We start from the raw sequence: 12,633 nt of genomic DNA, 5'->3' as shown, positions 1-12,633 counted from the left end.
CTTCCCATCCAAATGTGGATGAATTCCACGTAGTCCCCTCTCACTGAGCTCAGCTTTCTGTCCCGCTGACAAGAGGTGTCAGGAGAACTGCTGGAGGAAGAAGCAGTTGTTACTAAGTTGTTACTAAGGCAAGGCCAGCCAAGAGGGCTGCTGATATGATGGATTATGGAAGGAAGTCTCAAAGTCACTTAAGGATGAGGAGCTGGAGGTGTGCATGAGTAATGCCAATGATCATACAAAAAACTCTGCAGCACTGAAAAGCTGGAAGAAAGCACTGCCTCTGCTCAGTGCACTGCAAAAGCCAACAGGGACTGGTCTCCACTGAAAGAATGAGGAGATTCCCTGGGCTGAGCAGGACTTTGTGAAGGGAAGACTCCTCCTGGAGGAAACAATAAGCTCTGGTGGTGGGTCCCCTCTGCACAAGTTCTCCCTGCTACTTCTTTGCCCTAGAAATGCACAGGAATGGGGTCAGCTGGGCTGGAGACAGGCTGATATTAATTCTCTAACATGTGAGAGAAAGGTATCTCTAATACACACACTTCATAAGGTGTGCTAATAACAAACAACAGCAAGTTTATAGCCCAGAAGACACCCTGGAGATGGGATTTGGTTGCTCAGAGGAGCGTGGGAGGAAGCAGGAAGGCTGTTGCTACCCACGGGCGTGAGGCTCCTGTAGCGAAATGATGCACCATTATCACAGAGCTCACTGTTGGCTGGCTTCTACTCAAACTCCTGGGCACACAGCTACCAGCACCCAGGGTGCTTTACAGCACAATTAGAGCTACTGCCAGAATAAATACTCAGTGTAGAGCACAGAAACCTGCCATAAATACTGCCAGTTGTCCTTTCCCATCGGGGCACTGCCGCAAAGCTCTCTGCACACCCAGCACCGCTGCCCTGGGGCCTTTCTACACCTCTGGGCACTGCCCACGGCAGTAATCATCTCACTACTTGTGCCACAAGTGAAGCAAAAAAGCCAAACATACTTCTCACACATTTCTCCAGTGGATGGCCACCGTTTTTAGAGTGGTCCAGGGAGCCAAAGTACGTTTTGCCAGTGGTGTCTTGATGATGAGCACCCAGTAAAGGGAATTTCTTGGGTTTGCTGGTTTATTGTTTACAAAGAACTACTCAACATAATAATTCTCTGATGTCTTCACAACAGGTAATAGAAGAAGCACTTCAAAAGAGATATAACTGGGATACAACTGGGTTATAGAGAAGGTTCACTTATGGTAAATGCCAATCACTAAAAATGTCAGATGCAGTACTTTGAAGACCAAATTAAAAAATGAAGAGTTGTTTTTCTTTGGTTTCAAAGCTAAATCCATATCACTTGTTTTGCAGAAAATCTATGGCAATTACTGGTGAAAGAAGAAGTCTAAGAGACTTCTAAAATAATGATTTTAAAAATTTTTAAAAAATTTTAAAATATAATGATTTTAAAAGTCATCCTATTTTAATTTAAAATTATTCCTCATCCTAAGGAATCCAAACAGGTAAGTACAAACAAGTACTTTCAGAAGGTATGTCCTTGAAGAATCTGAAAAGAATAAAGAAACAAAAGAGCTGCTTGGGTCTGCTGTACCTTCCTCTAAATTGCTTTCCCTCGCTAACTCTGCTAAAACAATTGCAGCCACGTCCATGAGCTCAAACACTGGTATTTCTGAATAGCTCTTTAACTGAAAGGAACTGCAGTCATTCTGAAGACATATCTCTGTTACAATCTATAATGAATGTAATCTTCAAGGGGCAATAATTTCTCTCAATTACACAATTTTTCTGTAAAAAGTGGCATGTGTTACAATCTGGGTTGTCAGTTCCTCTGGCCATGGACACACACATTTCTCAGTAAAGCATCTTAGGCACCCCCTATATGCTATCAATAAGATCAGTATTAATGTGAAAACTATTTTAAATTTAATTGCATGTTAGCATAATCTTCCCAGTTATTTTTTTCAATATAAATACATAGGGCACAACAGCTGTTTGGAGAGCTCAAATTAGAGCTGTTTTGTGGCTGTCTCTGCAGCAAACGCCTTTGGCTAATATAATTTAAACCTCTTCTATGAATGAATTTCATGCTTTGAAGCTAGCTAATAATTTCTGTCATTTAAGAACAACGTTCCATGATTTGCTCCTAATAATAAAAAAGAGAAAACGAGCGCTCCCCTGTGCTGCTGCTCCCACCTGCCCGTGTGCCAGAGCACTGCCCTGGCTCTCCCAGGAGCTGCCCTGAGCTGCCTGGGAAGGGGTGAGAACTCCAGGACAGAGCTTTAGCAAAAAGTGCCGGAGCTGGGAGAATTTCACCAGCACTCCCAAGGTCACAGCCAGAACTCAGAAGGAGAACTATAAATTACGAAGTGCTGGACTGCAGCCAAGCCCATGGGAAGCTGCATTTAGCATATCATTCTCTAAGCAGCAGGATGAAACCTTAACTCCCTTTCAGACAGAATTTGAATGGAATTTGTTATAAGAACACTCTGATTGAAACATCACCGTGACTTTCCATGACAACCCGGAAATGGGTTGCAATCGCAGGGGGATCCTCTTCCAACCAGCCCAAAATGATGATGAGGATGATAGAACCCTATCAAATATTTATGAAAACCAGATGAATTTCTGTGCTAGCAACACATGCTGCTACTACAACAGAGACCTCAGTTAATCTGACATTACCCTGAGCTGAGGTTTCTCCCAATGTAAACTAAAGGGACAATAACAAGCTGATTCTAGTATTTTGAAGTAAAAGTGCTGCAACAGAGGTTAATAATGTATCAGAAGAACACAGTGCAGGTAAATGATTTTATATTTATAGATACTATGCACTGGCTGCCATCAGTGCTGTAGCCCTCCTGTGGAAGGGACAGAATAGAAGAGCTTTGTGTGAGCTATAGACAAGCATGTGTTAGGTGCCCATACAACAATTTAGTGCTGTGAGGAGACACTGAGACCTGTTTGATACACAAAACAATATGGTCAGTGATATTCCAAAGCATTAAACAATTAAAGTGTTTATGAGAAAAGGATTAATTAATTAAATCAAGGATCCAAAAGTAGCTTTAGATTTTAAATGTTGAAAAAAAATTAAAAAAAGAAAGAAATCGTTCATGTAAATTTTCTGTATCATAAAATCTCTGCACCTTGCTATCACATCGGTAACTCCAAGACTGGTATTTAAAGATGTGAGATAATACTACTGCCAGTCTCAGTGGGAAGAGTGACATCTTGAAATGAAATGCCCTCCCCCTAGTCTGCAAAGGAATACTGGCATTAAGTGCTGAAACAGCTGCCATCCTTCGTCTTGGCACTAAGTTAGGTGATAGCAAGCAGTGAAGAGATGCTGGAGAGTTTGGGGAGCACTGTGTGAAGGCAGACAGTTCAGTAATTTATTGGACAGCAGCTTCCTTGGGTGGATCACACAGCCATAACTAACTCAGATGTGAATTATTTTGCTAGTAAGTTATAAGTGACTCATTAAAACATGGTCACGGGGCTTTGGTATTATGGGAAGAAACATTAAGAATGGGATCTGAATAATGGTTGAGAAGAAAAGGCAGAAAAGTAATAAATTAGTTTCTGTAGTTGAAGAGGGAGGTTTTTGGATGTGAGTGTGATAAAGTCTGCTTTCAGGGAAAAATGGAAAAAGGCATGTAAATATTTGTAAAATATCATAGGGATGGCAGGGAAGGAACTTTCCCTAGAACTGGTGGATGTGGAAATCTGTGTTGGATGGAATAAGTTCTGGACTGGGGGATGGAAGGATTAAATAAGAGTTGGTTGTGCTCTGCCTTACACCCAGAGCTGTGATAACCCCCAGATGACGAGGTTTCATCACTGCTGATTAGGACGGGATTCTCTCTTCTGTTACTTGAGAAACCAGGCAAATACATTTCTGCTACAACAACGAGGCTTGCCCTTCTCTGAGCCTTTGGCATCTGCTCAGATGAAGAAAATAACTCCTTTTCTGAACTGCAACACAAAGGGGAGATTCATGGCATCATCCTGTGTGTGTGCCTGCAGACTCACGTGCTTTACTGACCAGGATGCCACTTGTACAATTTCTTTCTTTATTTCCTAGATCTTTTCACAAATGGATTTTGTGATTCCTGAGAAATGAGAAGTCTAAAGGTTCACAAAAAAACAATCTGTCTGCTTTTTGCCAATGAAAGAGCAACTTAGCTTTTACCCCTTTTTATGCACTAGTCTAACTTCTGATGCACTCCTTATATTTCTGAACTTTTTTTACTAATTCAGCTCATACTGATTTATATGCTTTAAGCAGATCAAGCAGCTCATGCAAAAAAAACCTGTTAAAGTATTTTAAATAATTATTTATGTAACATCTTCCATTAAAGGACTTAAAAGCAACACAAAAATTAATTGATCTTCTTTGAGCTAAGTAGTATCCCCATTTCAGGACATAAAAATGAAGGCATATTAAATCTACATATTCAAACGTAGGTGCCTGAAGTCAGACATCTAAATATACATGTCACCAGCTAACTACTGCTGTGATTCTCCCAACTCTGAAGGGGATCTGGATTTGAGGACCACACTGAACAGAAGAAGAAACTAACCTCTCTCAAACTGTTTCTGAGCAGGCATTAAAGGAACCCAGATTTAAAGACCAGGATCTCTTGCAGCTTGGGCTAAATTAGCAACTGTAAAAAATAAAACAACTTTTATTTCGCTCCTAGCTTGAAGTGAATGTCAGATCACAGGCACTCAGGTTCAAAAAGCACTCAGAAAGTTTATGCAACTGATCTGGCCACCTTTCCCAAGGCGAGTAATTAGTGCTCTCTCCAGGATTGCCATTTACTTAACATTTCCTGACTTTCTCGAGGTTGCTTGCTGTATGAATGGCAGTGGCAGATCAGGCCTTAGCAGATCTTAACGTGGCTGTGCTTCTCTGTGGCAGCACTGCAGGCAGCACCAGTCCCCTCCTGCATCTTCATCCCAAGCACAGCCACCAGCCCCCTCTCCCAGGACACTTGCACTTTCAAGAGAGGGAGGCTTCATTCTGATGAAGACTGAAAGGCCATTTATGGGTTCTCTGATGCACATTTCAAATTAAATATTTGAAGGGTGGTGAAATAATTGCCAGGTTTGCATATTTAATGGACCTTGAGCTATAAGCATTCCCCAAAAATGCCTAGTTAATACTGGTTTGACAGTGAATTTGCACAGTGCTGAGCTCTGATACATCAAATTAGCATTGATTTGCAAAATGTTACTGAAAGATCTCCTAAAATTTGCCAGGTTCCAACATCAATGTAGGAGAAGAGGGTCTCTCACCCTGACTGCCTTCTTAAAAGTCCTTTCCAGCTCCTTACCAGGACTCCAAGGACATTCCTTTCAAATTTCTAAAATCCTTTAGAAATGATAATTCTTATCAAACTTCGTATTTGCATCTTTTTCAAGAGTGATCAATTCCTTTTGGGGTCTTTCTTCACGGTGCCATTGAAAATCCTCTGGTGCTGGGTCAGGAGTGGAGCTGTGGCCAGTCGAGGTGCAGCTGGGCTCTGCACAGAGAGCGAGTGTTCCAGAATCTGGGATGCAGGTGCTACCCCTCGTGGATGGCTCATAAGTTCCAGGTGGGGTTTAAAGGAACTGGCACTGCCCCATGAAGTTCCTCTGTGGCTTCAGTCCTGGCAACTTCAACAGCTTCCCCTGTCCCTGCACAACATTAGCACAGCTGTGCTCAGCGGACCTGAGGTGCTGGAGCATCCTCAATAAACAGAGGAAAGCTGCCAGGCTCTGCTCCCTGAAGGGCTGGAGGCTCTGCCTGTCAGCTTGGGGTGTTTTAACCCCCCTGGCACGGCTCTGCTCGTGCTGGGCACTGCCTGAGCCTGGCCACAGCCTGCCACCCATGGGAAGAGTCTGAAGGAGGCTGCCAGAGGAGGAGTTCTCCAGGGCGTCCTTGGCCTGGTTGGTATTAGCTCACTTTGCTCTATTAACTCATTTTGCTCTATGGTTTTTCAGTAGCTATGGTAGAAGTGTGTACCTTGAAACAAAAGTATTAATATATAATGGTGACATTTTTCAACAGAATTTTTATCTTCATCTAAGCAGGGGTACAAGTGGTAGGGTAACGTTCCAGGATCTGTTAACAGACATTTCCTTGAAAGTGTGCTGTCACAGCTATTAAAATGTTTTACCAGCAAAAATCATGCAACACCACCTGTGACAGAGGCTCGACACCGGTTTTGATCTCCTGAAAGAACAGAAAATGGGAACAGACTGTTTGTTTAATGGTTGTTTTCTATTAGGAATGCATGCTGTGGTGTGGTTACTATGAGGTGGCACGTGCCAGCACCTAGTGGCTCTAAAAATGGCACTGCCAGACCTGGAGGGTCATTCCCAGCTTGGCAGGTGTCCCCTCCTTGTTCCAGCATGTCTCAGCTGTCTTCCCTGTCTGCTTTTCACCAGTGGGTCATGTTGTGGACATCAGCTCCTGCTGGTCCTGCTATCACAGCTCCAAGGTTTCAGTGGTGGCACCGGGAGCAGAGCCTGTGCCTGCAGAACAGCTCCCGACAGAGCGGCTGCTCCAGCTCTCTGCACTGCCATGGTTGTACCTCACAGAAACAGAGATCTCCAGGAAACATCTGTGGGATCTCCTTTGTGATTGTCCCCACCAGCTCCCACTCAGCATCAAAATCTGGAGGCTGAAGGGCTGCTCCTGTGGCTCAGCTACAGCCAGAGACGAATGTTGGCTGCTGTGTGATGACTAAGTCTCACATGCTTATTGCTCCTATCAGTTAGAACTCTTAATCACTTTATGCTGTTTCATCCTATAACATGAATTCACTTCAAGCTGTGAAATTCACCATTTTTGCCATGACTAATTTGTGAAATCTGCCACCTTTCTTTGTGGTTCACGTTGTGCCCTAGTTAGGCATCATCTGTCTGATTAGGGAAGCCTGTGATTTGTTTCTTGCAGTTGAGCCAATACAATTTCACTCCCCTCCTTTCTTCTCTCTGCACTCAACTGCAATTTTGCTGTTGCCCATGCCCTTGGGTGCACTGAGGCTGGAGTGGTGTGGAGGCCACTCCAGAGCCCTGGCTCTCCTCCTTACAGAACAGAGCTGGGCTCAGCCTGGGGCTTTTACCCTGCCTCTGCTTTAAGCTCCCTAGGTCTGTCATGTTTACCATCTTCCTAGATTTCTCCCAGCCTGGTTGCTGCAATATTTTGGAAATCATTTCCCACCTGCCTTGCCAGTGCCTTGTTTCACGATACATTCATCTGTTACTCTTTACATTGAATGTTGCTGGCATTACTAAATGCTATAAATATACCCAGTATACCATAAAAACAGACGAGCAGATGACTGGTCTTGCCTACAAGAAATACTATGAATTTTTCATTTTTTTCACATGCTCTGAGCAAAATCCAGAGGGTGCTTGAGGAACATCTCATAACTGAATCAGGTCCTAAATTCCTATTTTCTCACTAACTAGTTATTTCCTAAAAATATTTTCCCACACTCTTAATGCCCTAATTGTTCCTTGAAGACGTTGCCAGCTCATTCATCCTTTTTCACACCCTCTTAGAAACCCAGTGAAACATTACTTTAGTATTTCTGTTGCTGAAATACAGTGATAAATGGTCTTCTTTTAAAATCAGTGGGAACAGAATAATGGATGTGCAGGAGAGCTTATTGACTTGCTCTTGTCAAAATGGAGTCCTGCCATGAAGTTCAGAAGGATCACAAGATGCTCTGGGTATTCATCGTGCTTCTCTTTTCTTGATGGCAAAGCTGATGAGTTTGGGCTACACAGTTCCACAAGATAATGACAGAAAAGCAAAGTAAACCTTCCACCCTAGCTCTTATTTTTACCACAACTTTCCATCTCTCTTCCTATATTCTTTTTTTACCAGTTTCACTCAAAGTTAATCACCTCCCTGCCTGAAAAACAGTCATGTGAATAAGATCAATAGCATGATTCCTCTTAACAGATAAATAAATGGGCAAATCTCTGAGAATCCCTGGCTGTAATTAACCCTTTATCAAAATCCCAGAAGAGGAGGTTAAGGAACAGCCCAAGCTCATGTTCATGACTTTGTCCAGCTATCAGAAAACCTAATGGGCCTGATCCTGTTTCTGCCCACACAGTTGATAACATTTCTCTGAATGACCCTGAGAGCAGGACTGTGGCTGGTGCTCAGCATCCCATGCCCTTCTCTGTTTGCTGCATCCAGCCCAGCAATCTCACAGCCCTGTTGGCCCAAGCCACTTACTTACCCCCACTGCAGCCTAATCAGATGGCAATAAAAGCTTTTACTGTGCCATCCTGTTTGTGCTCAGCAGAAACATAAAAAGCATATTAGAAAATTGATTTTTGGCATTAATTGTGAGCAAAGAACATTATACTGAGTACAGATAGGGTGGTTTTTTTCAGGCAGAAAAATTCTATTTTAGTCTTTTAAAAGTGACTGTGGAAGATGCTGAGCTAAGCCCCATGGACACTCTTTTCAAATACCATAAGGCAAAGAGTAGTTACTGAATCTCCTCAGTCTTATTAGCTTACATAAACATAAAAATTTGAATAATGTTTAAAAAGCTAAATTCTCCAGATAATCCATAATCAGTAAATGTTCATTACTGAGATGTAGCAAATATGCATGAGATTTCCCCGGTGGTGTTTTGGTTGCACGATCTAAAAGGTGTAGAAAAGCCTCCTCCATGTGGGGCTGGGCAAAAACTTCTGTAGGTTCCTGAGGCCATTTGGCCACAGCGTGGACCTTCCTGGTCCCTTCAGGAAGGAGCAGGGGGAAATCAGAATTCACTGTCTTGTGTTACAGCTCTGGTGATTTATAAATAAATCATCCTCACAGGATGATTGATGTCTCCATATAAATAATTAAGTCTTGACCTTATGTTATGACATCTGCTAAATTTTTTGGCACTTGAAACCAATGCTCAAGAGAGATCCTTGACTCTGGATAAATGAAGGTGGGACTGGATTCAAGGGGGAGGGGGAGACAGGTTTTTGTTTACCCTCATTTTGTTCTGTTTGATTCCATCAGCTAATTGATGATGATTATTAATCTCTGTTGCCATCTACTCTATGGATTTAATTCCTGCCTGTGATTGCTGTTGGAAAGTTTGCTCCATTAGAAGCAGACTTTGATTGGATTTCCAGTAGCCAGAGTTTCCCAGATGTCCCTCAAATCATTGTGCTACCTAGTCCAGGCACCTTACAATTATTTTTGTTTGCTATTTACTTTGTTTGGTGGAGGAGCTCCAGTAGCCTGGGTTACACTGTCATTATGCTCAACCAGGCTAGGTAGCAGGTGTCAGCAAAAGTTTAATTTGGAAGCTCATGAATTCAAAAGAAGAGCTTAACAGTTATCCCCAACACAGGGAGCTGCTGTGGCCTGAGCCTGGAGAAGAGAAAATCCCAGGGACATGAAAGGAATTGATGAGACACCAGGCATCTGACAAAATAAAATCTTCTTGGGATAAACTGAGGATAGCTTTCTTGTCAAATAGTGAGCATCATTAACAAACAAAACAGATTTAGCAGCGGCATTTCCAATTTTCATTTCTGAGACCGGTCAGGTTTACTATTCACCCTCTCCCTGGTACTGTAGATACAGCCTATTGTCTTAATAGCTGCAACTTTTAAATCTTGCAATAAAATGCAAGAATTTCAGGATAGGTGTCTAACATTAAAAAAGGGGCATCTTTGGGTTTTTTAAACATGTTAATCTACATGCAGTGTAAGACAGATACAGACAGAAAGCAATATTACAACACAATTGCAATAAGGGGTTTTCCTAACCCCTGAAAAATCTTGAAAAACTAATGACACAGCTACGAGCATGTATCACATCATCCCTGGCTACTTCTACAGCCAGCACCCAGGAATGCCAGCCATCAGCAGGGGCTGTCCGACTGCCCATCCCCAGCACCCCGGGGCTAATGTACTTGTACAAATCATTGCTGGATGTTTGCCGTGGCTTGGACAGACCCGTTCGGGAGGGCTGAGGTGTAAAGGGGCATTGCAAGGTCCGAGCTGCCAAGTGTGGCCGAGCAGGGGAATCGGGACGTGCTGAAAAGCACTCCTGAGGGAGAGCAGCGCCCAAAGAACCCCCCTGTTGTCTAAAGATAACTCCAGAAATTAAAAAGTGCCTCCGTGTCCCTTCATACCGCTCCTGTTCGCATGGACTGAACTCCGCGTGAACCGGGTTCCCAGTCTAGGGCGATGCCTGCATTTCCCAACTACTTTGCTTTGGATCCCGTTATTTTCCTTGCAGAAACCCACGCCGGACCCAGCCCCACGGGCGTTCAGGCGTGGCAGCCGCGGGCTCGGCGCTCACCCGGCGGTGGCTCCGGTGCCCCGGTGCCCGGGCTGGGCTGGGGAGGAGGGGACGCGCCGCAGCCCCGGGCGACCCGCACCGCACCCGGCCCCGAGCGCGGCCGCTGCCCCTCCGGCCCGCAATTACCGGCACCGCTAATTACCGGGAGACCGCTATTAGACTATTATCGCTAATAGCCGGGAGAGCAGCCCTAAGGACAGGGGGTCGCGCCGCCGGGGATGAGGAGGGGACACGGGACGAGGGGCCCCGGCGCGGCCCCGCCGCAAGTTCGGTCACTTTCCCGAAGTGGTGCGGGGAAAAGTTGGGGAGCGGCCGGGGGATGCGGGGATCCGGGCGGGGAAGCGCGTCCCGAGCCCGGGGACAGGGGGGTCTCGGCACTGACCTGAGCCGCGGCCGCGCCGCCTCCCGCGCTCGCTCAGCGCATCCTCCGCGCCGCTCCCGCCGCCGCCCTGCGCGCCGCAGCCGCGGCTCCGCGCTCCTCGCCGGGGAGGAGAGAGTGAAGCGGGACAGCCCGCCCGGAGACGGGAGGCCGCCGCCCCCCTCCCCGCCTCCCGCCCCGCCGGCCCCGGCCCCGCTGGCGGCCGCCGCCCGGCGCGCACCTCCGGGAGCAGGTGCGGCCTCCGGCGGGGAGCGCTCCCGCTCCTGCCGCGCCCCCGGCGCATCTTCCTCGCCGCCGAGCGGGCGGGGCCGGCCGGGGCCGCCGCCTTTCCAGGGGTGCTCTCGCCTCGCAAGTTTGACACGTTCCGGCGGCGCCGGGCGCTCTCCGCCGCCGGATCGCGCATTGTCTGCAGGGCAGGTCCGAGCGGAGCGGGGCGCTGCGGGCCCGGCCTGTGACCGCCCTGCGCGCTCCCGCATCCCGCATCCCGAGCCGCGGCCCCCGGGCTCCCGGAGGATATCGCACCCCCGAGGGGCTCGATGCGGGCACGGAGGAAAGGTCCCGGGCAGCGTGCGGGGGAGCCTCTGCTGCCGGGTGTCGTCTGGGAGCAGCGGAGAAGGGAGGCTCCTCCGTATCCTCCGTGTGGATACGAACATCCTGCCGGGCGTCTCCTCCGGCCTGCAATTTGGAGGATATACATGTGTTTTGAGATTGGTTGGGAAGATCTGTGGCCCGCACCTGCTCCCAAAAGAAGGTTGTGAACACACACCTCAAGGGCAGGCGCAGAAGTAATTGGAAGAGAATTGAAGTGACGGTGTCCTCGAGCAATAAATTGGAGCAGACACGCTGTAGCCAGGGCACGGTGGGCACCAAGGTGCCTTATCTTGAGCCTGGATATGGACTGTGGAATAACAGCACAGAAGGGGCCTCTTGCACTCTCTGCTGGCTGTTGCCCACCCTAAAATACAGAGAGGCTTTTCCCACATAACAGCACAGCAAAATAAAGAGTCTCATAAGGGGTACGGCTGTAATCCCCAAGAACGGCCTCGCTGGCGTGCCCGGCTATTGCCAGGGTCATGAGGTGGCCGATTCATTCCTAGATGGAGTGGTGCCCCCAGAGGCCGGCAGCGAGGGATGTGCTGTGCTCCACACCCCAATTCGGGTGTGCATCCCAGGAGCTGCCCTTGCTGCCAGGGAGCCACGGAGCTGAGCTTTGGCAGCCCGGGGACAGTGGGACAATGCTGCTGGAGTGGCCCCCACCCACCTTAACCTGACACTGTGCAATGTGTGTCAGGATGGATCCTGTCTGCAGACCTCAGAATAATTTCAGGTGTGTCTTATAAATAAACTATGACATTTATCCTGTGACTAGATTAGCAGGAATACATTATACTTAGTCTGCTCCCTAGAAATCAATTGTTCTAAGTAGGTGTTATTTATTAAAGCACTGATTAGGGACCCAAGTCTGTAAATCCTTAAGCAGGCCAGCTCATTGCTGATAGGATGGAATATTTAAATGAAAGTTTTGAGATCAGACTTTATGTAATTCTACTGTCATAAGAAAAGAAGGTGCATGTGACAGCTTTCCAGGGGAAGATGCATTCATGCCACTTGGAGCTCAAAGGAAGAATAACATGTGAAAACTGCAGTCACTGCTTTACCTGAGCACCTTCTGTCCTGCTCTCTGAGGTGCAGGGTGCATAAGCTGTCACAGCAAAAAAATTAAGTCTATAACTGGGTAAAGTGAGTTACATATTATAAATGGAAAACACTGCTCGATGTCTGTTGCTAAGGCAGGTGACCTGGGAGAAAGTGTCCTCCAAGGGCCATCTCCTGGCATCAGGAACCCTTCCTGCTACAGCTCTGGTGGGTGCCTTGGTGAGCAGAATGGGGCTCTGGACTCTTTATTCAGGTTGTGTCATGAAAAATG

The 12,633-nt window shown here is 46.6% G+C and overlaps 1 protein-coding gene across 2 annotated transcripts in view; it reads right to left on the bottom strand.

Moving 5' to 3' along the window:
- Positions 1-10,759, bottom strand: part of CHST8 (carbohydrate sulfotransferase 8) — a 176,710-nt gene extending 165,951 nt beyond the window's left edge. For both annotated transcript variants that reach the window (XM_015640303.2, XM_015640307.2), the window contains exon 1: positions 10,710-10,759. The gene's annotated coding sequence lies outside the window, so the exon portion shown is untranslated. The remainder of the gene's footprint in view (positions 1-10,709) is intronic.
- Positions 10,760-12,633: the final 1,874 nt, after the last annotated feature.

This window comes from Parus major, chromosome 11 (genome assembly GCF_001522545.3).
Source record: "Parus major isolate Abel chromosome 11, Parus_major1.1, whole genome shotgun sequence".
In the NCBI taxonomy this organism is placed as follows: Eukaryota; Metazoa; Chordata; class Aves; order Passeriformes; family Paridae; genus Parus; species Parus major.
Note: the sequence above shows the minus strand (reverse complement) of the source record. Positions and strands in the feature narration are given on the sequence as shown.